General features: G+C 39.0%; 1 long non-coding RNA gene across 3 annotated transcripts; it reads left to right on the forward strand.

The window, feature by feature from the left end:
* Nucleotides 1–411: 411 nt before the first annotated feature.
* Nucleotides 412–24296, forward strand: LOC130853343 (uncharacterized). Of its 3 annotated transcripts, none has more exons than XR_009053728.1 (4): nt 412–1112; nt 3449–3770; nt 11470–11609; nt 14014–24296. It is a non-coding gene; the product is annotated as an uncharacterized LOC130853343 (long non-coding RNA). The 3 variants fall into 3 exon arrangements; XR_009053726.1 differs by having other exon boundaries at nt 413–1112; nt 3449–3636; XR_009053727.1 differs by having other exon boundaries at nt 421–1112; nt 3449–3636; nt 19947–24296.
* The last annotated feature ends 680 nt before the right edge of the window (nt 24297–24976 follow it).

Consider the following 24976-nt stretch of genomic DNA (forward strand, 5'->3'; position numbering starts at 1 on the left):
TAAACATATTGATATACACTTTCCTATTAATAGTACTATTAAATACTGTACCATTGCCACTGTTAGTACAATACTATTTTGGTTTTGTTCAAACAATAGCCTTTATGTAACAGGAAAGTAAATAATATAGGAAGAATACCATTTCAAATAAACACCGATTTTTCATATGTTAAAGTAGTAACTTTGTAACTATTATCTATTGCATGATGGCTCTTGTCATGCCTGGCTGTGACCTGTGTTGGCTCTCTAAGCCGGCCAGCCCTCAGCTCTCCCCAGGACCCTAAAAGAGGAAGCTTTCGGCAAACAAGACACAAGCCCCGCCCCCATAGCAAACCCCGCCCCCTGAACGCCGGCTTTTCTCTGACAGGCCCCGCCTCCAAAGTGTCAAAGTTCCGTCCTTCGTGACACAAACAGGCCGGCGCCATGCGGTCTCGGAAGAGGATTCGCCTTTTCCGGTTCAGGGTGTCACAGCGCCCAGCCCGCCTTGCCTCGTTTTTTCCTGTCTCAGTCCGGCGTGGCAGAGTAGACAGGCCGCCTTAGCCCTTTCAAGCCCTCTCGGTCATGGCGGCGCCCAGCCTTTTTTTCTGGCCGCAACCTGTCACGGCGTTGGCCTGAGTAGCCACTTCCGGACCCAGCCTCTACGTGGCCCTGGTTGTTGTGATTCTGCTCAGCTAAGGCCCCACCCAAGGCTCACCGGAAGTAAAACCTCGGAAGTGAGGCGGTGCCTCTGCGGAAACGAGAGCGGCGCAGGTTAAAAAGGGGGAGGTGTGGCCTGGGGCGCGGGTCTTCGGACTGTCTTGAGGGGCTCGGGCTTGCTGGGCCTGACCCACCCTGTCGAGCAGCCCAAGCCCAGGCAGCCGCCGCGCACCCTCCTTGCCGCTGGACCTGCGCTCACAGTGAGTGGCCACGAGCTGGCCGCCGCCATGTGGCCGAACGGTGCTGCCATTCCAGGGGCTGCTCTACCCGGCCTGGCTGGGCGTGGGGCTGGCAGTTGGACGTAGGTCCCCGAGGCTGCGTTGCTCATGCTGACCGCCATCTGCCTCGCACCCTCACTCACCGTCCTCTCGGGGCATGGGTCCGAGCACGCGCAGTGCGCGCTCACCTGCCCTCTGGTAAGTGCGCGCGTACGAGTCCAATCCCAAGCAAGGCCTGGCTTCTCCACCGCGTTGTGTCCGTCCCCAGACCGGCCTGGGCTTCCCATCTGCTGGGCCTAGGTCCCCGGCGGCGCTCTCCAACTTTTTGCACTGGCTAAATCCTGACCCAGCTGCTGACTTGTGGTGCGACCCTGGCGCCGGTAACTTTTCTTTTCTGGAATCCTTTGGTGTTGTCATTTAGATTCGATAAAGTTTAGCGCAGGGCCCGGCCCGTGTCTCTGTTTGACTGGAGTTGTTAATGCTAGCTCCCGTATTAGTGAGTACTCGGTTTTTCCTGGAAGCGGCCCTGTCTTTTTTGTAGTCTTATCTCTTACCGTGCTTTTCAAATTGTGAGGCTAGACCTGCAGGCTATGGTTCCCTGTCTATGAAACTCGGTTTGAGAATTGAGTATTAGTCCTACTTATTGTACAGTGCTCAGAGACTCACTCTTTCATTCCCCCACCATGTGTGGACCAAAACTAGTTTGAAATGCAGTTAAGGCAGCGTTTAGGATGCAGGAGCTATTTGTGAGCAAGTGACTAAACTGTTTGGAGTCTTTATGCCTTTCTGAAAGATGAGAGTGATTTAGTTAAGACTCACGTCAGGATACCACAGCGTGGTAGTGCATGTGACCCTTAGCCCTGAAATATGGATGAGTGAGAGCTGCCTTGGGTCAGCAGTTGGTATCAGTGACTGAACCACCGCCCTCTGGGCCTGCCTCAGATGACACCAGCAGGTTTGGAGCCATGGGCACTGAGGTCAGCCTCCCCTCAGATCCTAGGCATGTGTTTGCTGAAAGAGCACAGGAATCCTGCATCGCTTCAAAAGTGGACTGAATCCTCTTTCTCTTCTGAGAGAGTGAAATCTCCCTTATCCCAACAAGCCTTATCCCCGGGGAAGGGCTCAAACTTCTTGGCTTGGTGGCTTCAAGTCATTACAATGAAAGACCTCAGTGAGGGACAGAAGAATGCAGGGGAGTTGTGGGGGGGCGCTGTCTGTTGGTTTGCAGCTAAAAAGTATGACTCTTAACCTTCTCTCGAAGGATGAAGAGCAAAGAAGAGTTAAGCAGCTGTAAGATTAGGACAGGAAGATCTGGGTTTGCATCAGGGATCTTAGACTGGGGCCCTTAGTGAGAACTGTAACACCTGCTGAGGATACCATTGTGATTAGGAACTGAGATGTCTGCGAAGGGCCTGCCGTGGGGCTAGCCCCATGTAGTGCTTTGCACTTTTCTTCCATAGGTTACCAAAGTTTGTAAATTTGTCTATTGTCATTATTTTCTGCTTGCTTTGGTGGCCCATGAACTCTTGGAGGGGCAGGCCCTGGTTTCTCAGGATAAGGGCAGTGCCTCCCCTCCCCACCACCCCCCAGACACACATGGCAGCACCGGATGGGATGGATGCAGCTCACAGGATTGAGGAAGCACTAATTGAGCTCCATTCAGTGCCTCCATGTCTTGGGTGCTGGGAAAATCACAGTGAACAAAACAGACAAACCCATTGCTTTTATGGAGTTAGTGGGGAAGATAGAACTCATACTCAGCAGTCAATGCTTAAGGGAGAAAATCAGGACAAGGAGAGGAATGTTGTGAGGGAACTTTAGATGGAGCATCCAGGGGCAGCTTCTTGAGAAGTTTACCTTTGAGCAAAGGCCTGAAGTTAGCTGTGTGACTGTTCCAGGTGGAGAAGACAGAACATGGCAAGCCCCTTAGCTAGTTAAGAACAATCCCCAAGTCACATTGTCCCTCATTACTTAAGGACACAAGGAAGGATAGTGATGGGTTGGGGGGAAGAGGCAGCAGGCCAGGTGGCTGTGACAGGGCCCTGTGGATTGAGAGTGAACCTCGTGCCAGGTATTGTTCTTCCTGTTTGAGTTCATGTCATCATCAGCAGAGCTCTGGGCATTGGGTGCTATTTGTGACCCCAGCTTTTATGATTTGAGCTGGACCAGAGGCACAGTGAGGTGCTGTCCCTTGGCCCAGTGACTGGGGAGTGGCCAAGCCATCACCTAGAGCCCCAAACATGTTCCAGAACATGTCCCAAGAGCTGTAGCTCCAGCAGCCTCCCCAGTGGGGCTATGGAGCTGGGCTTGAGAAAGGTTCAGTAGCAGCATTTTGCCTCTTTAAGGAGTAGGACCCCAGCAAAGTGACTTTTAGGAAGGTGCTGCCAACCACCAACAATGGTTCCAAAGCTCGTGGCCCTGCATGTTGATAAGGTAGGGACTGTCTGCCAGGCTTCCCTGGCATGGGCTTGAGTGGGAACCCCAGGCACTGATACCCTCAAGTCAGGGGCCTCTGACACAGCCTTCTCCCACAGGGCAAAGATGGACGGGAGGTTCTGCCCTTCGAATTCCAGAAGATCAGATATTCCTACGATGCCGTGGAGAAGAAGCACTTCCTCCTTGAGGCTTTTCCCTTGGGAAATGCTTTCTCATACTACCAGAGCAAAAGAGGAGTTCAGGAGGACTCAGAGATCTGCAAAGCTGAGTAGTTTGAGAGCAGCAAGTGAGTCCTGACATCCCTATCAGTTGCCTCCTGCTGACAGTGGCTCCTTTCCCATTTGTGTTCTGTCACACTCCTGAGTCGGGATGCCTGGGAGGTGATTTGGAGAAATCCACCTTTCTAACAGAACATCTCAGGTGGGCACCCTTTGAAAAATGTGCTCTAGGCTAGTCTCCTCCAAACTTGCCTGCTGACGGGAACCCTCTGGTGGGCCCAAGGCTGGGAGCCCTTTCTCTTGGCAATGTGTAGCTCTTCACTGGAACCAGGCCCAGGGCTCTTCAGAGTTGGCTGTTCATTCCGGTCTTTGTAACTCTCCTCTTCATTTTAAATTCTTTGTTTAAATGTAAGTTTTCACCATTCTCCTCATATATATCCCAGAACTGTATGAGTGGTGATAAAAAAGATGTTGGTGATCAGGATAGCTTTTATTTGTACTAGGTAGAATGAGGATGCTCTATGTGCTTCTCCTTTAATCTTCACCAAAACCACCAGTGCTGCCACAAGGCTGGGAGGGGGCAGAGCTGGGCCCGCATCCTGGTCAGGGTAACACTCAGTCTTCAACACCAAAACCGTCAGAAACTCCAGAAAATATTTTCCTGACCTAATTGCTTTTTCAGAAATTACAAATATTTTACCACAACTAGCAATCTAATAGGAAGATTTGTAAGAAATGTTTACTGATCCTCTGCTACCCACCCAGGTCAGCCATGGTGGCAGCCTAGGATGTCCCTTTTCACTGCATCCTTACTCATGCAAAGGTATCTCACACAATACAGGGGCTCTTGGAGTTGTGATTTCTAAATTGCCTCTCCTAAGCATAGTTATTAAATTTGCCCCAAGTTTTCAGAAACCCTTTTGATTTTCCGCTGTGTTCCCAGCATATCCCTCTTAGTGCCGTTTTCACACTGCCTCTCTCCCCACACCTCTTTTTTCTACTTAGAGATTAAAAAATAGCCTAAGTAGGTTTTTCAGAGTTATCCCAATACTCAGAACAAATGTTTAATGAATGTTGCACGATCCTGTGGAGGATATTTAATCTCAGTATATGCACCAATGGCATACACATGTCTCATTCCTTAGAATCTGTGAAGGAAAAAGTCATTCTGATAAAATCTCCAAACTCCCTATTAAGATGTTTTTAGATTGGTCCTGTAAATGTCTAATGGAAAGGACTGGAGGGCCGCCTAGATTTTATCCTTGTTTCTTGTTCTTGTTCTAGGATTTACACTGCTACCGTTCACTTGAAATGTCTGTCAGGTGGTATTTTGTGAATTCAGCATTTATGTTCTTCATGACATTTCTGCATTACTGCTCTTGAATGACTAAATTTTCGGATTTTTACCTACTTGGCTTTCAAAACATGTTATGGATCATTCACATTTCTTAGTCTTAATTATGATTTCAGTATTTTACATTAAAGCTAGTCCATTTACCATTAACAAAATGATGTGATCTCAAAAATTCTTTTGATTGGGAAACTGATTTGCATGGGGTGTGGTGCTTCTGGTCAACCCACATACACACTTGTTAAGTTAGTCAGTTCTGTATTAGGATAACAGTTAACTTGTCTAATCTGAAAATCAGTAACATTTCTCCAATCAGCCTCCACTGTTTAGACAAATATATCAAAAGAATCTGGAAATATTAGTTCCCAGACATAGCAATAAGATTGCCTCTTGTTTTTAATAGAGAAATCTACTGAGTTCCCAAAAGACAGTGTCTTATAACCAGCATTTCCACTTCCTTTGCCGGGAAATTTCATTTCCTGCCTGTGATTTCAGAGGGAGATTTTTTGGTAAAATCATTTAATGTATATAGACATAGTGGCCTCTCTGGAGTAGGATTAGCCAAAATAGAGCTACTGTGACTGTTTTTAATCTGTAGCTGCCACTGCTGATGGGTTGACTGAGGAAGAGAATCATGGGTGAGAATGGAGCTACCCTGACTGATTCTCACCTGTCTAGCTCACAGCTCATGAATGCATTTTACAACACACCAAGTGCATCTTTGACCTCCCTAATTTGTGGGAATTTTACTGTGATCTTCCAGCTCTGCTACACACAATGATTTTACCTCACACCTAGTCCCCCAAGTCCTCTGCCTGACACCAGGTTCCAAAATGGACCAACCAGGCCTACTGCAAGTTCCTTCTTTATTTGGCATTACTGTTGATAATTTAGGATTTCTATCTATTAGAAAACAGGTTTAAGTCTGATTTGTAGATAAACTAAATTTTATTTGTAGATAACCAGCAGTTAAAGATGAATCCTGGGTTGTAAACAAGTCTCTTGGTGCCTCCCTTCACTGCCCACCCTCCCCCACAGTAGCACAATGTTGAAAATGCAGCTTGTGCTCAAGAAATACATATTAAATGAACAGTAACAAAAATAATAATTTGAAATCCCCAAGAGATTGAAAAGTTTGCTCTTAATGTTAATGTGGAAAAAATCTTAAAGTAATGAGGGAGCCTGACCACAGGCAACACAATGATGTTGGAAGGAACAGAAGCTCTCATAGGTCCCAAATCTTTGGCATACTATATTTATATTATTAAGGAGAAGCAAGAAGATACAATTTACTAGAGTTTGTGCTTTTCCCAAATACATGGTGTGGAGAAAAGCTGAGCTACTTACTAATCCAATGTAATTTACTCCATTTTCTTAATTTGTGATCGTTGCATAACAGAAGGAAACTTCAGTCTTATTGCAGTTTCTGTCCTCCAGGAAAGAAAAATGAGGCAGAGGAGCAACCACTCTGAATAGCTGGAGGGAGATATAAGGCTGATTTGACTTTTTTGAATGATGCTTACAGAAGTTTTGTTAAATCTAGACAGTGACTTTGGTATCAAACAACCAATAAATACAGCACCTAACTTTGATGCCTTTCTTTTTTTGTTTTGCTTTGGTTTTTTTTCTTTTTTGTTTGTGTTTTTTCCAAATTGTGACCCCTCTATAGTCATGATTGATTATTTTTTAAGCTCTTTACTGGAATATAATTGCTTTACACTGTTGTGCCAGTTTTTGCTTTACAACAAAGTGAATCAGCTCTATTTATACATATATCTCCATATGCCCTCCCTCCTGTGACTCCTTCCCACCTTCCCTATCCCAGCCTTCTAAGTCATCACCCATCATCAAGTTGATCTCCCTGTGTTATGCAGCAGCTTCCCACTAGCTATCTATTTTATATTTGGTAGTGTATATATGTCAGTGCTACTCTCTAACTTCGTCCCAGCTTCCCCTTCACCCCCCCTCCCACCCCCTCGCCCCTTGTCCTCAAGTCTGTTCTGTACATCTGCATCTTTATTCTTGCCTTGTCACTGGGTTCATCTGTACCACTTTTTTTAGATTCCATGTATATGAGTTAGCATATGGTATTTGTTTTTCTCTTTTTTGGCTCACTTCGCTCTGTATGACAGACTCTAGGTCCATCCACCTCAATTTCATTCCTTCTTATGGCTGAGTAGTATTCCATTGTATATATGTGCCACATCTTTATTCATTCATCTGTTGATGTGCATTTAGGTTGCTTCCATGTCCTGGCTAATACAAATAGTGCTGCAGTGAACACTGTGGTATGTTTCTTTTTGGATTATGGTTTTCTCAGGGTATATGCCCAGTAGTGGGATTGCTGGGTCATATGGTAATTCTACTTTTAGTTTTTTAAGGAACCTCCATACTGTTTTCCATAGTAGCTGTACCAATTTACATTCCCACCAACAGTGCAGGAGGGTTCCCTTTTCTTCACACCCTCTCCAGCATTTATTGTTTCTATATTTTTTGATGATGGCCATCCTGACCAGTATGAGATGATACCTCATTGTGCTTTTACTCACATTTCTCTAATGATGAGTGATGTTGAGCATCTGTTCATGTGTTTGTTAGCCATCTGCATGTCTTTGGAGAAGTGTCTATTTAGGTCTTCTGCCCATTTGTGGATTGGGTTGTTTGCTTTTTTGATATTAAGCTGCATGAGCTGCTTATATATTTTGGAGATTAATTCTTTGTCTGTTGATTCATTGGCAAATATTTTATCCCACTCTGAGGGCTGTCTTCTTGTCTTGTTCTTTTGCTGTCTCTTTTGCTGTGCAAAAGCTTTTAAGTTTCAAGTCCCATTGTTTATTTTTTATTTTATTTCTGTTATTCTAGGAGGTGGGTCAAAAAGGATTTTGCTTTGATGTATGTCATAGAGTGTTCTTCCTATGTTTTCCTCTAGGAGTTTTATAGTGTCTGGCCTTACATTTAGGTCTTTAATCCATTGTGAGTTTATTTTTGTGTATGTGTTAGGAAGTGTTCTAATTTCATTCTTTTACATGTAGCTGTCCAATTTTCCCAGCACCACTTATTGAAGAAGCTGTCTTTTTTCCATTCTATATTGCCTCCTTTGTCAAAGGTAAGGTGCCCATATGGGCATGGGTTTATCTCTGGTCTCTCTGTTCTGTTCCACTGATCTGTATTTCTGTTTTTGTGCCAGTACCATACTGTCTTGATCACTGTAGCCTTGTGGTATAGTTTGAAGTCAGAGAGCCTGATTCCACCAACTCCGTCTTTCCTTCTCAGGATTGCTTTGGTTATTTGGGATCTTTTGTGTTTCCATACAAATTGTAAAATTTCTTGTTCTAGTTCTGTGAAAAATGCCATTGGTAATTTGATAGAGATTGCGTTGAATCTGTAAGTTGCTTTGGGTAGTATAGTCATTTTCACAATGTTGATTCTTCCAATCCAAGAACATGGTATGTCCCTCCATCTGTTTGTATTGTCTTTGATTTCTTTCATCAGTGTCTTATAGTTTTCTGCGTACAGGTCTTTTGCCTCTTTAGGCAGGTTTATTCCTAAGTATTTTATTCTTTTTGTTGCAGTGGTAAATGGGAGTGTTTCCTTAATATCTCTTTCTGCTCTTTTGTTGTTAGTGTATAGGAATGCAAGAGAGTTCTGTGCGTTCATTTTGTATCCTGCTACTTTACTTAATTTGTCAATTAGTGCTAGCAGTTTTCTGGTAGTGTTTAGGGTTTTCTATGTATAATATCATGTCATCTGCAAAGAGTGACAATTTTACTTTTTTCCAATTTGGATTCCTTTTATTTCTTTTTCTTCTCTGGTTGCTGTGGCTAACACTTCCAAAACTATGTTTAATAATGGTGAAAGTAGGCATCCTTGTCTTGTTCCTATTCTTAGAGGGAATACTTTCAGTTTTTCACCATTGATGATGATGTTGGCTGTTGGTTTGTCATATATGTCTTTTATTATGTTGAGGTAATTTCCTTCTATGCCCATTTTCTGGAGAGTTTTTGTCATAAATGGATGTTGGATTTTGATGTCTTTCTACCTTGCCTAGGCCCTGTCCCCTGCTGACCCCATCTTTACCTTCATCAGACTTGTAGTTCCTCTATTGCCTATTGGTCTTCCAAGCCATCAGAGCCTTTCCAACCACACGCAGTTCCCTGGTTACTTATCAGCTATGTCTCTTAAGCAAATTGTTTACCACTCTGAGGCTTAGTTTCCAAATCTGTAAACCAGTGATAAATATAATATCTATGTCAGACAGTTTGGGAGAATTGCTTTATCCTATGGAGTAAAAGGCCACCTTTAATGCCTTGCACAAGCACCTTAGAGTTCCTCACCTCATTGGCCTCCAGCCCTTGCCAATCCCAGAGAGAAATCAGCCCTTTTGTTTTCTCTGCTCCTACTTGCATCGTCTACAGCCCCCTACCATCTGAAACTTTTCTGTAGACATTCTTCCAAGGGTACAAGAAAACGAACAGATGTGTAGCAGTCCTGAGAACGTTGTGGGCTATAATCAAGAGCGGCTTACCACAGCACTTAATTTATTTGAAGTTTCACATTGATCTTAAAAAGTTTACCCTGATTTTCATTCTCTCTATATTAAAATATTTTAAAACATTCAGTTAAGCACTTAAAATTTCATTTCAAATGTTTCAAGTGAAATTGATACTAGAGGAAGATGTACTGTTATTCCTACAGCTTTGTTTATTCTAGGCACACAGATGATAGACCCAATGGTACCTGAATTTGCAAAGCATAGCCTAGCTGATTGTCCTATTATAGACTTGTAAGATATGCAGTCTCACCCCAGTCTTCATTCTGCTCAACAGTTTTTTTATTCATCATTAATTGACTTTCTGTCACATTCACAAATATTATCCTGAACATTTCTCCTCCTTGAACTCTAGTCTCGTATCTTACTGAAACAATAGATGCCATCTGACATCCCTCAATTTCCATTTCAAAATTTAACAAATTAGCACTTAGTCCCACTTTTCCCTTTTCTAAGTTCATGAATTTCCTCTTCCTCTGTTACCGTTTAACCTCCTTTGAGCCCTCTTGCCTCTTATGACCTTATATTTCTATCCTCCTTCTTTCGTTTTTTCAGTTTCTTTCCTTAATTGTTCTCCTCCTTCTAGTCCACAAGCGTTTGCCTCATAATCTAAGTTTACCCAACTTCTCTGCCCACTAGGCAAGCCTCGTGTCTTCCTTTTGCTCCATAGTATTTCTAGATTTCCACTGAGATTTGGAGTACATACAGTGAATTATGAAAAGGACTCCTCACCCACCCAGGGCATGCAGTTTCTCTCTAAAGTCAGTAATTGTTTATCAGACTTGCCTGGTGGCATAGTGGTTAAGAATCTGCTTGCGAATGCAGGGGACACAGGTTTGATCCCTGGTCCAGGAAGATCCCACATGCTGCGGAGTAAATAAGCCTGTACGCCACAACTACAGAAGCCCATGCACCATAGCTACTGAAGCCTGAGTGCCTAGAGCCCGTGCTTTGCAAGAAGAGAAGCCACCGCACTGAGAAACCTGCGCACTGCAAGGAAGAGTAGCGCCCGCTCACCACAACTAGAGAAGGCCCGCACGCAGCAACGAAGACCCAACATAGTCAAAAATAAATAAATATTTTTTTAAAAAAAATTTGTTTTTCAATTTGTGCAAAAAAACCAGCACCCAATTGGTTAAGAACTACGAAGCAGTGATTTTATTTATTTGTGTTTTTCGCTATACTATGTGGAATGCTGCACCTTAGTTCCCCGACCAGGGATCAAACCCATGCCCCTTGCATTGGAAGCATGAAGTCTTAACCACTAGACTGCCAGGGAAGACCAGTGATTTTTAACTGTTAGTTTCAAATATGACCAAAATCCCACCCAAATCAAAGTGTTCCTGTTAGTAAGTTTGAGATAACAGTAAATCTTCACCTATTTGAATTATTGAGGAAAAAACTTTAAAGGATTTGAAGGATTTTCAATCATTAATTTTTGAATCACACAAAGCAACTCTTGGTCAGAATTGGAAGACTGCCTGGAGTACTGTGTGTATAAATCAGGAATGCTTGCCACAAAGAACAAAATAGCATCTTGCTGTAAGCCATTTTAAATAAAGCCAGAAAACATCTTTAAGTTTTCTTTTTCTGAGTATGTTGTTCAGTGAGTTACTAGCCTTACTGAGATGAACCAGCTTCATGGGACCCTGAAATCACCATGGTTAAGTAAAAAGTGGCAGAATCAGAAATCTGAGCAGTAGCAGAACTGGGTCATGAGCCTAAGAATCTCTCTAAAATATGCACTGTGCCAATTCATGATCAGTAGCTTCACTTTCTTGAGAGTGAAATTTGAAAAGGAAAGTAGCTGAATCCAAAGGTCTTTCATGATGTTTAGTTAGAATAAGAAATTATGACTATAAATTCCTGTAAGCCACAGAAAGATACATGGGAAATGGTAGTAATATTCTTTTACATGGTAAACACAAAAATGACTATAATAAATATGCATATTTATTTGGCATTCTTTGATAATCTTTCATATGTTTCACCTTTTCATAGGGCTATTTGGCATTTTCTAGACTTGTAATTTCACCCAGATACTAGAAATAAGCAGCTAGTACAGACCTGGTATACAAAGAAGCAAGATATAATCTACAAAATAAATTTGCGTTCTGCAGCCTGACCTTCAGCACTAAAAGGTAAGTGGGGTGAGAGGGATAGTTAAGGACACTCAAGAATTCTTCCTACTGTTTCTTTTAAATGTAGGACCCCTAGCTATATTATGCCAACTGCACGGAGAATATTAAAAGGCAGAGTTTGTGACCCACATTAATTAACACATTTCCTGAAAAGAAGAGTTGCATATTTTTTTGAAGTTGAATTACTGGGCTTCCAGTCCCTTATTAGTAAAACTGGAATTCTCTAAGGGAGTTATTTTCTGAAAGACATTGATGAAAGATGGTGTAATTTCAAATATTTGAGGCCCATTCCATATAAGGTTAAAAATATGTCTACATTGGTTTCCTATGGCTGCTATAACAAATTAACACACACTTGGTGCTTAAAACAGCATACATTTACTTACAATTCTGGAAGTCAGAAGTCTGAAATTGGTTTCACTGGGCTAAAGTCAACATGTGAACAGGCTATACTCCCTTTTGGAAACTCTGGGGGGAAATCCCTCTCCTTGTCTTCTCTATTTCTAGAGCTTCATAGCATCTTCAGGTCTATCACATCACCTGTTCCTTTCAGTCAAATCTCCCTCTGCCTCTTTTAAAAGACAGTTGTAATAGCATGTAGGGCCCACCCAGATAATCCAGGATAATCTCTCTATGTCAAAATCCTTAACTTAATCATAACTGCAAAGTCCCTTTTACCAAATAAGGAAACATTCAGTCTCAAGTATAAGGAAATGGGCAATAATGGCCATTATTCAGGCTACCACAATGAGTGTCAATACAGTTGCTTGACTTAAATACTATAATGTAAGCTAAAAGAAAGAAGACCTGGTGTGGTGGCCAGATCCATATGCCCCGTGGATGCTAAGACCCTCTTGTCATTGTCCATTGTGTGAGCCTAGAGGTCTTGAAATTTCTCCATGGAGCAAATTCAGACCGTAAATTGCTGTGACTCCAGATCCCCAGCTTTGTAATGGGGCAATACAGCTAGGTCACACTGGGGGACAAAATCAATCACTCTAAGATGCTGAGAAGTCAGAAGGCATATTTAACAGTTGATTCCAAGTAGACACAATTATCTGCCCTCTCCTAAAAGACCTTGTATCCAGAGCTAAGCTGCCATCAACAGCACTATGGACGGAAAGAATAAGTGATATTAATGAAATAACAAGATGGCTGTAAAGGGGGCAGGCCATTTTGTGAAGTGCCAGAAGTACTCTCCTAAAGATGAAAAATGACAATACTGATTTGGAGATTTCCAAATTGGGCAGTGACAATGATTGAGTTAGCAATAGCAATGATTCTTCTTTGGAAAGGCTGGGTAGGACACTTGAAATTCCAACAGACCTAAGTTTGAATACCAGTCTGCCATTCATCAGCTGGATTACTTGGAAAAAACTACTTAACCTTTCACATCCTCTGTTTCCTTACCTTAAAGCAAGATTTTTAAAAGAAATCTATTTCATAATGTTGTTTGTGAGTATGACATGAGATCATAAATTATCTATCTGAGTGCCTGAAATTCATGGCTGCTCATGGAGCCATAGGTACCATTGCAGCAGTAGCTGAGGGAGAGGGGGTACTGACATGCTATGACACAGCTTATGGACCTTGAGCTACATGCAGTGACTGTAAACATCCACCTCCTTTGCCAGCCGTTGGCAATGTTTGTTAATATGCCCTGGCACGCTGCTGTGCATCATCTGGAGAATGACTAAGTTTCAGGTGAATTCTTGAATTTCATGCTATCCTCTCTGCGTGCATATTCTGTGGTATCACTTTCGATGCTCTGTATTTCTGAACTTCTTTCATCTTTGGCTTATTGGGCTTCGGTGCAGGGGTGCAAGCTGCAGTTTTTATCACCAGACTCAAGACCTCATTGATATTTACTATTGACTCATTGACTCACTTCATTTTGACATCAAGATGCCTGCTTACTTGCAGCTCTACTGCCACAGTTAGCGTTGAGCTTCCCTGCTTAGGCTTTTGCCAGCATCAGTCCTCCTTTTCTGGCTGTTTTTTGGACATTATATATACTGTCTTTGGACATTAATATACTATCTCTGCTTGTTAAGGTTTTACACACAAAAAAGTGAGCCTTTTATAGATGTCATGAACCAATCACAGAAAGTAATATTAGTGATGAACTGATCAAACACCTTATGGGAAAAATCTTTGGGTCTTTGAAGCTTTCTCTTATATAAGAGTTTTCCTGGATCTCAAAGGCATGATTCTGTGCCCATGCCCCACCCCAACACTTTTTTCTGAATTAATAGCTATACACTACTCAAGACTACCCTAACACTAGTAATTCTCCAGCTAGTAATTCTAATTTTTCTGAGACTATTGCAAATTATGATTAATTTCTAGAGGGCATATACTATCATTTTGTTTAAAAAATTGATTTTTCTTTCTTTTCTGAAAGGCTTTGAAACTACTTATGAATTACATCCAGATGAGACAAGGATACAACAAGAAAAAACATCTAAAGGATGTTTTGCAAATGTTTTCATTTCAGGAGTAGATGTTTTCAGATACATGTGTTCAGTTTTGGGGCAATACACTTGGTTCTAAGCTTTCTGGGTGCTAGAGTAAAAAGAGAAGCATACTGACTCTCTTAAAAAGGAAAACATATTATACTAAGGCAAAACTTTTCTTGCAGCTCAATCCACATAGGAATTTATTATAATAGTCTTTATTGTAGTGTGTTGGTATCTTAACAATAGCTTTATAAAATATAAAGGATTATTTAAACAGAACATTTTCCATATCAACTCTGTGAAGACAGAGAGACATATATTTCATCCTAAATCAATGAAGATCTTTCTTGAAGGACCATGTATTTAGTTTGCTAGGGCTGTCATAACAAAGCACCACAAACTAGGCTGCTCAAACAGAAATTTATTGTCAGAAGTCTGATATCAAGGATATTGGCAGAATTGGTTGCTTATGAAGGCTGTGAGGGATAATCTTCATGTGTCTCTCCTAGCTTCTTGTGGTTTGCAGGAAATCTGACATTTCTTGACTTGTAGGTATATCACCTCCATCTGTCTTCATGTTCATGTGGTATTAGCCTTGTGTGCATGTCTCTGTGTCCAAATTTCTCCTTTTTACAAGGACACGAGTTCATGTTGGATTAGAAGCCTTACTACACTATGACCTCATTTTATCTTAATTAATTACATGTGCAATGACTCTGTTTCCAAATAAGGTCACATTCTGAGGCTACTGAAGGTTAGATTTTCAACATAAATATTTGTAGGGGACATAGTTCAACCCATAATAGACACAAGATGATGTGGGATAAATATTTTAGTTGCAAATGAGCTGTCCCAACACAGATTCAGGCCTGGGACGTTTCAGTGAATAGACTAGCATTGTCCAGTGTCATAAGCAAACTTTATGAAGTCCATGGACATATTTAATTCCCGACCAAGCTCTCTATCGTCTACTTGTGTGCAGAGTCTTTGCTATTGAAAACCTAATGAATGAAAGTCTAGGAGAGACACTCTGAAGTCTTTTTCCAGTAGTGATGATTCAGTGGATACACATGCTGTTTTCCTTGAAGCTGTAACCCAACCCCCAAGATTGTTTGCAGGCTTCTCTAACCTACAGAATTTACCAGATGTCCTAAAAATGTATGTTACTAGGGCACTTGAAAGAGTAGGACTGCACCTAGGTACAGTTACCACCACTATCAGGAAAGTATTTTATGACCTCCTGACATTTTCTTCATAAGAAGACAGGATTATTAGTGTGGGAGAAGAAAGATAATCCACTCTCTCCAGGAATTCTAGGAGGGCCACATATTTCTGAAAAAGTGAGAAGTTTTTAAAAAATGATGTCTGACTTCTAGGTCATCTCTAAAGGTAGAAGACAAGGTAACCAGGAAATAATAAATAATCAGGTAATGGGTAAGTACATAAAACAGAAAAAAAAAAAAGAAAGAAAGAAAGTCCTCATGAAGTACTCAGTGTCCTGGAAAGCACTATAGTGCAGTGATTTAAAGCAGGGTTGTTGCCTGTTTCTGACATTGTTATTTTCACACTGCTACCACTATTGTAATCATAACAACCCTCATATCAACATAATGTTCTAATTTTCTTCTTAAGAAGAAGAAAGCATATTCTTTTGAAGAATATGTTCAGAGGAAGCCAGATATTCCCTGTGCTCCTCTGTAGCTTTATGTCTAGTTAAACCTTCAGGTTTTAAATTTAAGTAGACCTGGACTGAATCCTGTCCCTACCATTTACAACTAGTTACCTTTACAGCTTCAGGTTTCTTAGCTGAAAAATGGGTGTAAATATCCATTTTCTATCCTGTTAGATTTTTAGCACAGTTCCTGCACATAGCAAATGCCTGTATTATTCAGGAATTATTATTTTGAGCATCTTCCTCTTTTCTAAAATAAAGAAAAATTCTAATTGATACAGAGGATGCTTGCCATATTTTACTGGTGGAGAATATAGGGGAAATGTCTTCACATCAAAATAAATATTTGATTGAAACTTTTTTAGTGTATAACTAATATCACTCATACTCTAGCATCCTGAGCATTCTTGTTAAACATTTATTAGCAGGCAAAAAGTTATGCTAAGAAACTAGACCTTTAGAGAATTCTCTGTTGGTAACAAGGGAATATGCTGTTCTGACTCATTATGGTAATATCTTACTCTTTAACCAAGTACACAGTAAACTCATAGAAATAAGTGAAAAAATTATTAAATATATGCTAGAATATTATATGGAAAGACTTGTGAATGTTTTATATATTTCTACATAAGTTTTTTACACTGACAGTATTTTCCTTGAGGTTCTAGCGATACAATGCCATGACAATGTATCTCCGTTTTATAAGAAATTCAAATGTATGCATGAAACAAGGGTTTCTTTGGTTAGAACACTGTGCATAGGCTTTTTTATTTAAAAGAAAATGTTTTAATGTGATATTCCTTGTTTTTACTACAGTCACTGATTTAGAGAGAAGTTTTTCATCTAGCCATAATTTAGATTGACATTTTGATCTGTTAAACCCTGGCATGTAATCTGAAGAAAGAGATGAGCCCAGTGTATGATATATTGACTTTTCCTTGTTTAAGTAGAACTTTGAGAGTTTCATAGAAATGTACTTTTTTTTACTTCATTTTGATTACTAATTTTTAGGTCATATGTTATGTAAATTTGGACAACTCATTTAATCTCATTAAACCTCAGTGTCTTCATTGAAAAAGTAAGGATAACACTAGAGCCTTGTTTTCTATCTCTTAGGATTTTCTGAGGATTAAATGATATATAAAAGAACAATGTAAACTACAAAGCTCTGTAAAATCTTAATGGTTACTACTGCTACAAGAAATATTTGTTAGATTCACTTATAAAAGAACTTGATGTTTTTTACCTTTCAGTGTAATCCTATTTATAAAACATGCTTATTGATTCAAGTTGGTGATCAATTTTTTAAAATTTCACCTTAATAAAGTGCTGAATCATTGTGCAACCATTTCAGACCAGTGCCTGTTAACAATCATTCACAGGTTTTCTTTAGAACTTTAAATTGAGTGCCACTGTCTATTTGGGAATGCAATGCTAACATCTTAATTTATTTTCAATTAGTAGTTAATTTCCTTTAGAATGTATATTAGCACAATACCTAGTCCTGAGAGTTTTCAGACTTTCAGAAACACATACTAGGCTGCCAAAACTTCAGCATCCTCCTGTGGCAGCTCAGCTCACTGAACATTTTCTCCTCAACATCCTACAGGATAGAGGACTAAAATCATCTGCTTAGAAATAGTTATGTTAGATAAGATAGTCCCCCCAAAGTCACTATAAATAATGATAGATTTCCTATATGACAACTGTATCCAAGTAATGAGTTATTAAAAAACAAAGACCAAAAAACAACTCACCAACAACCCTGATTATAAAATATCTAGGAATAAACTCACACTTTTTCAAGTAACATTGTAGAAGTCTTGTATTAATAGGAATACATGATATATTACTGAGTCAGAATACTCAGTGTCAAGTGATACTTAGCTGGAGGGTAAATACTTCAGCACAGTCAAGAAATTTTTTTAAAAAGGAGCTTCCTACTGGATATAAGAATGTAGTATGGTGCTATAGACGTTTAAAAATCTGGTACTGGTACTAGAATAGATAAATAAATTAGTAGCACAGAATAGAGAGACCAAAAATAAACTCATATGTATTAGAAATCATATGTAACAAAGGTGACACTTCAAAATAGTCAGTCCAGTTGTCCAAATAAATGATATTTATTTGAGGGAAACCAGGTAGATCCCTACCCCAACCATTTAGAAAAATAAATTTCATATGGATTAAATATCTAAATTCAATATAGTAGTATTTAATATGTATATAGACATATATACATATAATATATATATTACTATACAAGAAAATGTGGGTGAATACTTTAATCTTGAAGAGAAAATGGCATTTCCAAGTATCACCTAGAACTCAGAAGCCACGTAGGAAATATTTCGTGATTTGCTGATCTGATTATATAAAAAATTAAAGTTTCCATATAGTGAAAGACAAAAAGTCCAGAAGTAAACTGTATGAACTATAGCCAAGAGCAGACAGGGTGGGAGAAAATACTAAGCTTCTACAAATCAGTAACCAAGGCAAACAACCTGAGTAGACAAATGAGCAAAAGCTATGAGCAAGCAATTTATTGAAGACTACAAATGACCAGTTAGTGTAGAGCAAGGTGTTCAACCTTGCCAGTAAAAAATAATCAAATACAATATTTCTTATCAGGCTGAGAAAAGTGTCTAAGATTCTATCTGGTATTTACAAGAGATGAGAAGTTTAGCACTTTCTAACACTCTAGGTATCTTTTTGGAGTGCTATTTGGAAATATCTGTTAGAATCTCAAATGCACATGCCATTTCACTCACCCAGCAACATCACATCCCAGAATCCATGTTAGCACAAGAGAAGAATGATACATCTGTAAGGTTATCCATCTATTACCAGTTGTAATTTTTAAAAAGGGAAATAATATAAATTTCCCTTAAGTGAGACAAATAGATAATATAGTTATGTAATTCCAACAATGAAAACCTCAGCCTATAGAAGAAGATGGAAAAGATGAAGTAGAAGAGCATCTCCATAGGCTGGCATATAAAATGTCCTCAATCTATTGTTAATTTCCAAAAAAAAAAACAATTTAGAGACTAATAGACATAATCATCATATAATACATCAAATTGTTAGCAGTGCATGTCTCTATGAAATGAGGCTAGAGCATGAAGACTCACTTTTTTTCATATCAGAGACTACAAACTGGTGACCTGTCACCTAGATTCAGCCAGCAGATGTATTTTTTTATAGAGAGAGAATGTTTTAAAAATCAAAAGAATTCATGAGAAAACCCCAACTTCCAGCTCTCTTAAAATAAGATTTGGAAACCCAGCACCTGTATTCCTGTCTGGCACCAACTGGCTTTAGGTGGATAAACACTGCCCTCTTTAAAAGGTATGTGCCCTCTCTGTGTCAAACTTGACTCATGATGTTACCTGCCAGGTTTCGTGGGGCATTGGAATTTGCTTCCGTTATTTCATATGCTCTTATATTCTGTAGATTTGTTACAAGTATTATTACTCTTATAGATAAAATGTAAGGATTAAAATTTATAGTGGTATACCCTGTGAAACTTGTAATAAATTACAAAAGAATTTCAGTGATGATATGTATATATGTCAATAGTATTATAGTGCACTTCAATTTCTAGTAGTTATAAATCCAGCATTTTTAATTAGCTGCAACAAAATTGAGACTAGCTTACCCAGAAATATCCTGAATGTTGGAATCAGATATTAAAAATAAAACATCTGAATCCATATTTATAGAACACCTACTATGTGCAAAGAAAAATGATAGATGCTGCATAACATACAAAAAAGGAATGTGATATCACTTCTTTTCTTTCTAAGTCATCCATTGGGTCTTCAATAGCTAACTGGTTGCCATACATTGATGCTATTTTTTCATAGTATTCATCACATGGCTTATTTTATAATCCCGTATAGCACTCGGTTATTTTACAATACTGTTTTTAAGAGAGCTTTACTACTGTTTCAGTAATCTTTTAACTATTTTTCCATCCTTCTGACTAACCCATTCTGCATTTCAGTATCAAATTAATCTCTAAAACATTGCTCCAATCCTGTCATTTCCTTTTTATTACATATTAATTCAGTTCTATAATTTGGAAAATCAAAGCATGCCACAAGTTGACCCCAAAATGTCTACACTTGCGGTTTTTCATGTACTCTATTTTTCAGCTGAAACTGGGCTGCTGATTGTTTTCTAAACATATAATTTCAGATCTTCCATTTGCTCGACTGTTTCTTCTGCCTGGAATGTCAACTCTTCCGTTTTAATTGTGGTTCGAAACCTTAGCCAGCCTTCACGTCTTCGCTCAGATGCCATCTCTACCAGCAGATGCCATCTCTGCCATGAAGCCTTCTACCAGTCCAGTCAGATATGTCTTCCTCTGAACTTCTATTGTGGTTTGCCTGGACTCCTAATACAGCACACAATCAGCTGATTGGCATCACAGTAATTAAGGCATGTGTCTCTTCTCTCTTTCTAAATATAAGTTCCTAAAGAGCAAGGATCGTTGTCTGCAAGCACAGAACTTTGCATACTATTAAAAGTTTAAAACTTTCACTTGAAAAGTCATGAGACATACAAACTGATGTTAGGCAGAAACGAGGAAGCAGAACTGTGATAAGGAAGATAAAGCAGACTGTTAGAGGTAACTTATGGGAACTTCGGCTGCATTAGGGTGCTTGTGTGGGTGATGAGAGAAGTACAGTATTGCCTGAGTATGAAACACATGCTCCTGGTACTTCCTTGACAGGATGACAATAATGGAACCTCTTCTCAGTAATAATAGGGTGCCAAGCTGACGTCAACTGAGGATTTGGAGCAAGCTGGTTTGGTACAGCCTGTGTTGAGTACCTTTAAAATTATAGAGTGAAGAATTGCTTAAGAGCCAGTGTTCTTAGGAAAGCCAGGTAAAGCTTATAGGACAGAGTGTCAGGCTGGCTGTTGAAAGACTTCTGATAACTTTGTCATTTGAAGAGCTGTTGGTGGTTTGGAAATAAATCATCTTAAAGTAATCAGCTTTGACTGCCATGAATCCTCAAGAAGAAGTGACACAAAGCTTTGATAAACCTTAATAGTTGTAGATATGATAGATGGCATGATTTTTCAGGCTGTCAGATTTATCAGGTAGCTAAAGTTCTAATATGAAACTAGTTCAAACCCACCTTCAGTGACCACAAACCATTCAGTTTATTTCAGCCATGACTAGATTTCCATAATAAGCCAGTACATATAGCACGTGGCAAACAGTGGATACCTGATTACCAAAGCTAAGGAGGGTATTATAAAAGCAAAAAAGAGTTCAAATAGGCTTTGTTGGAAACATTTGGAGTATGAATGGTTTGGCATAAGGATGAACAGGCTGAAAGGTGGCCAGGAATCATTTCATTCATTATTTTTTTCCCAGCTGGGGAGATCCTGTATCTTGAGATTAATGCACATGGGAATAGAAGCCTAGCTTTGGACTTCTGACATAAGTCGGAGCAATTAGAACACATGCCTCCAAAAATCCGCAGATGGGCCGGGACTCTTGAGAGTTTCCGTCATGCCCTAACAGTGTCCCTACACTGAGCTGGAGCTAGACAAATCCAGAACTAGGATTAAACAGGGAAGTTCCAAAAATCTTTGAACAGGATGGAAATTTAATCTTTGCTCCTACCAGCAGGATTTTATTTGGTAGGTCAGGTAGCATCTGGGAGATCATTAAGAAATACCTGCATTGAAAAAAGGGAACCCTTGTGCACTCGTGGTAGGAATGTAAATTGGTGTAGCCACTATGAAAGCCAGTATGGAAGGTCCTCAAAAAATTAAAAATAAAACTACCAGATGATCCAGGAATTACACTCCTGGGTATTTATCCAAAGAAAACAAAAACTAGTTTAAAAAGATATATGCACCTCTGTGTTCATTGCAGCATTATTTACAATAGCCAAAATATGGAAGCAGCCTAAGTGCCCATCCATAGATGAATGGATAAAGAAGATGTGGGGTGGGGTGGGGTGGGTGTGTGTGTGTGTGTGTGTGTGTGTATGTGTGTATTTTCATGACCAGTCACCCAGTCATGAAAACAGAATGAAATCTTGTCATGTGCAACAACATGGCAGTGTGGATGAACCTGTGGGATATTATGCTAACTGAAATAAGTCAGATAGAGAAAGACAAATACCATATGATTTCACTTACTGTGGAATCTAGAAAACAAACCAAATGAACAAACATAACAAAACAGAAATAGACTCATAGATACAGAGAACAAACAGGTGGTTGCCAGAGAGGAGGGGAGTGGGGAGGGGAAAGAAATAGTTGAGGAAGATTAAGCGGTATAAACTTCCAGTTACAAAATAAATGAGTCATGGGGATGAAATGTACAACATGGAGAATATAGTCTATAATAATGTAATGTCTTTGTATGTTAACAGATGACTAGACTTGCTGTGGTGATCATTTTTGTAATGTATAGAAATATTGAATTGCCATGTTGTGCACCAGGAATTAACATAGTGTTGTAGGTCAATTATACTTCAAAACAAACAAACAAACTTGGGCATTCCCTGGTTGTGCAGTGGTTAGGACCCGGTGCTTTCACTGCTAGGGACCTGGGTTCAATCCCTGGTTGGGGAACTAAGATCCCACAAGCTGCTCAGTGCTGCCAATAATTAATAATAATAATAATAATAATCAAACTCATGGAATAAGAGATCAGATTTGTGGTTACCAGAGTTGGGGGGAGGGAGAACTGAATGGAGGTGGTCAAAAGTTACAAACTTCCAATTATAAGATAAAGTACTAGGGATATAATGTTCAACATGACTGATTAACACTGCTATATGTAATACATGAAAGTTGTTGAGAATAAATCCTAAGAGTTCTCATCTCTAGGAAAAAAATTTTTTTCTTTTATTTTGTGTCTATATGAGATAACTGGTGTTCACTAAACTTACTGTGGTAATCATGACGTATATAAGTCAAATTATTATGCTGTGCACTTTAAACAGTGCTGTATGTTAATTATATCTCAATAAAACTGGAAGAAAAAAAAAAACACTTGGAGCTGATCAGTGCAGATAACAAGTTGTACAGTTGTCCCTCTGTGTACATGGGGGATTGTTTCCAAGACCCACAATACCAAAATCCAAGGATGCTCAAGTCCCTTTTGTATAATGGCATAGCATCTGCGTATAACTTCTGCACAGCCTGCCATGTACTTTGAATTATCTCTAGATTACTTATAATACCTAATACTAATACTAATATGTAAATACTATGTGAATAATTGTAAATATAGTGTAAATGCTGCATAAATAGTTGCTGGCACACAGCAAACTCAAGTTTTGCTTTTTGAAACTTTCTGGAATTTTCCTTTTTCTTGAATGTTTTCAGTCCGTGGTTGGTTGAATCCAGGAAGGCAGAACCTCGGTATTCAGAGGGGTGACTATAGTTCAGAGCAATGGATTGCAAATCAGATAACAGCCATCAAAAAGAAGCAGAAAAGTCAGATGTGCTCAGGGCAGTTTTTTTCTTCTCTTCTTCCTCTTTTTTATTTTCTCTCTCTCACTCTCTCACTCTTTCTCTCCCCCAAAGTGCTCCTTAATGAGACATAATAGCTTTTGCCCAATAGTTCCTTAAAAAGGGTTCACTGGATACTTGACTAGAATTTCAAGACCATCAGTCTGTCTACTATAGATGTGAACATCTTCTCATATCTCAGTAGCCCCTAATAAAATCATTGCACAATTAATACTGATAGAGACTTTGAATCACTAAGCTTAAATCATGTTTGCTTTTACTAAAAATAGGTATTACTAGTTATATTCAAAGGCATGAGTATATTTTTCACATTATATTTGATTGTACTTACATAATTTCATTTTTGGTAGCTAACATATGCACATGGTTCGAAATCAGCATTCCTGTCCCAGTGACATAATCTCCTTCCCAGAGACAGTCAGTGATACCAGTTTCTTGTATATGCTTCCAGAAATTGTTTATGTACACACAGTTACATATATTGGCATCTCACACACCTGTGTGTTAATGTTAATGCCTGCACATTAATGGTAATATGTTATTAACATTAATAATACAGTCCTGAAAATCAGCAAGAGAATGTTAAGCAGGTGCCTATTTTTATCATTCTAATGCATCTTATAATGTGTCATGTCAACCCCCAGACCCTCAATTTCCTAAATCATGTATAAACCACAGTCAAATGTTTACATATGTAACATACTATCATATTAGTATAAAAATGGCTTAAAACATCACTTACTAATCACCAGTAATAGACATTAACAAACCTTTGCTTTGTATGCATGAATAGGGCATCTTCAGGCACTGACTTCAGAGGAGCAGATGACTTTTGTTGACATTATGAGCATCCCAAAACGTGTAATTTCATTCTTAACCTACCCAAGCATTGTTTTGTTAAAATTGTACTGAGTTTGGGTGATGTAAATATGTTATTATTCTCTATTAAAAAGAAGTGTTGAATTGAGATGTGTCTATAAGATTTCTGTATTGATAACCAGGAAATATACTATCAAAAAAAATAAAAACAAAACAACAACCAGGAACTGAGAAGATTGTCTTTTTCTATCATTTTGCACAAATAGGTATTCTATATACACTATTTGTACACTTTTTAAAACTTAGTTTTATACACACAATATTAACAATAGTTGTCTCTGAGTAGTTGGACTTTGGGTAATTATGTTCTTTTTGTTTATCTATATTTTCTGCATTCTCTACATCTTGCAACACGAAAAAAGATTTTCAAGGATATATATATTTAGTTTTTAAGTAACTAGTTCAACTTTTAAAAAGTCACTTATGTGAACTCATTTCTCAAGCCAGATGTCACTATATTTAAGTCCAACTCAGCATATTCTTAATCTATGATTATTAACAGAACATGATTCTACATATACATGGTCTCCCAATCAATCATTTCTACTTTTAATTAGAATAAATTATTGACAAGTACTGTGGTAACTTTAATAATATGAGCCTTAGGATGTTTACTTCATCATGTATTCAACCATTAAAAGGCAAATGATATCCTTAAACAAGAGTTTCACACTTTCACTTCCAGCTAGTTAAAATAATTTTGCCTGTTTATCAAAAATCTAAAAGAAAATTTTAGACACTAAGAAATTGACATTAATTTGCTCTATAAGACACTTTTTTTTTCCTGCTCCATTGGTACTGCAGTTTATTTCTCTGATCTGCACTCAAGTCTGTAAGTT

Source organism: Hippopotamus amphibius, chromosome 5, assembly GCF_030028045.1.
Source record: "Hippopotamus amphibius kiboko isolate mHipAmp2 chromosome 5, mHipAmp2.hap2, whole genome shotgun sequence".
Classification (NCBI taxonomy): Eukaryota; Metazoa; Chordata; class Mammalia; order Artiodactyla; family Hippopotamidae; genus Hippopotamus; species Hippopotamus amphibius.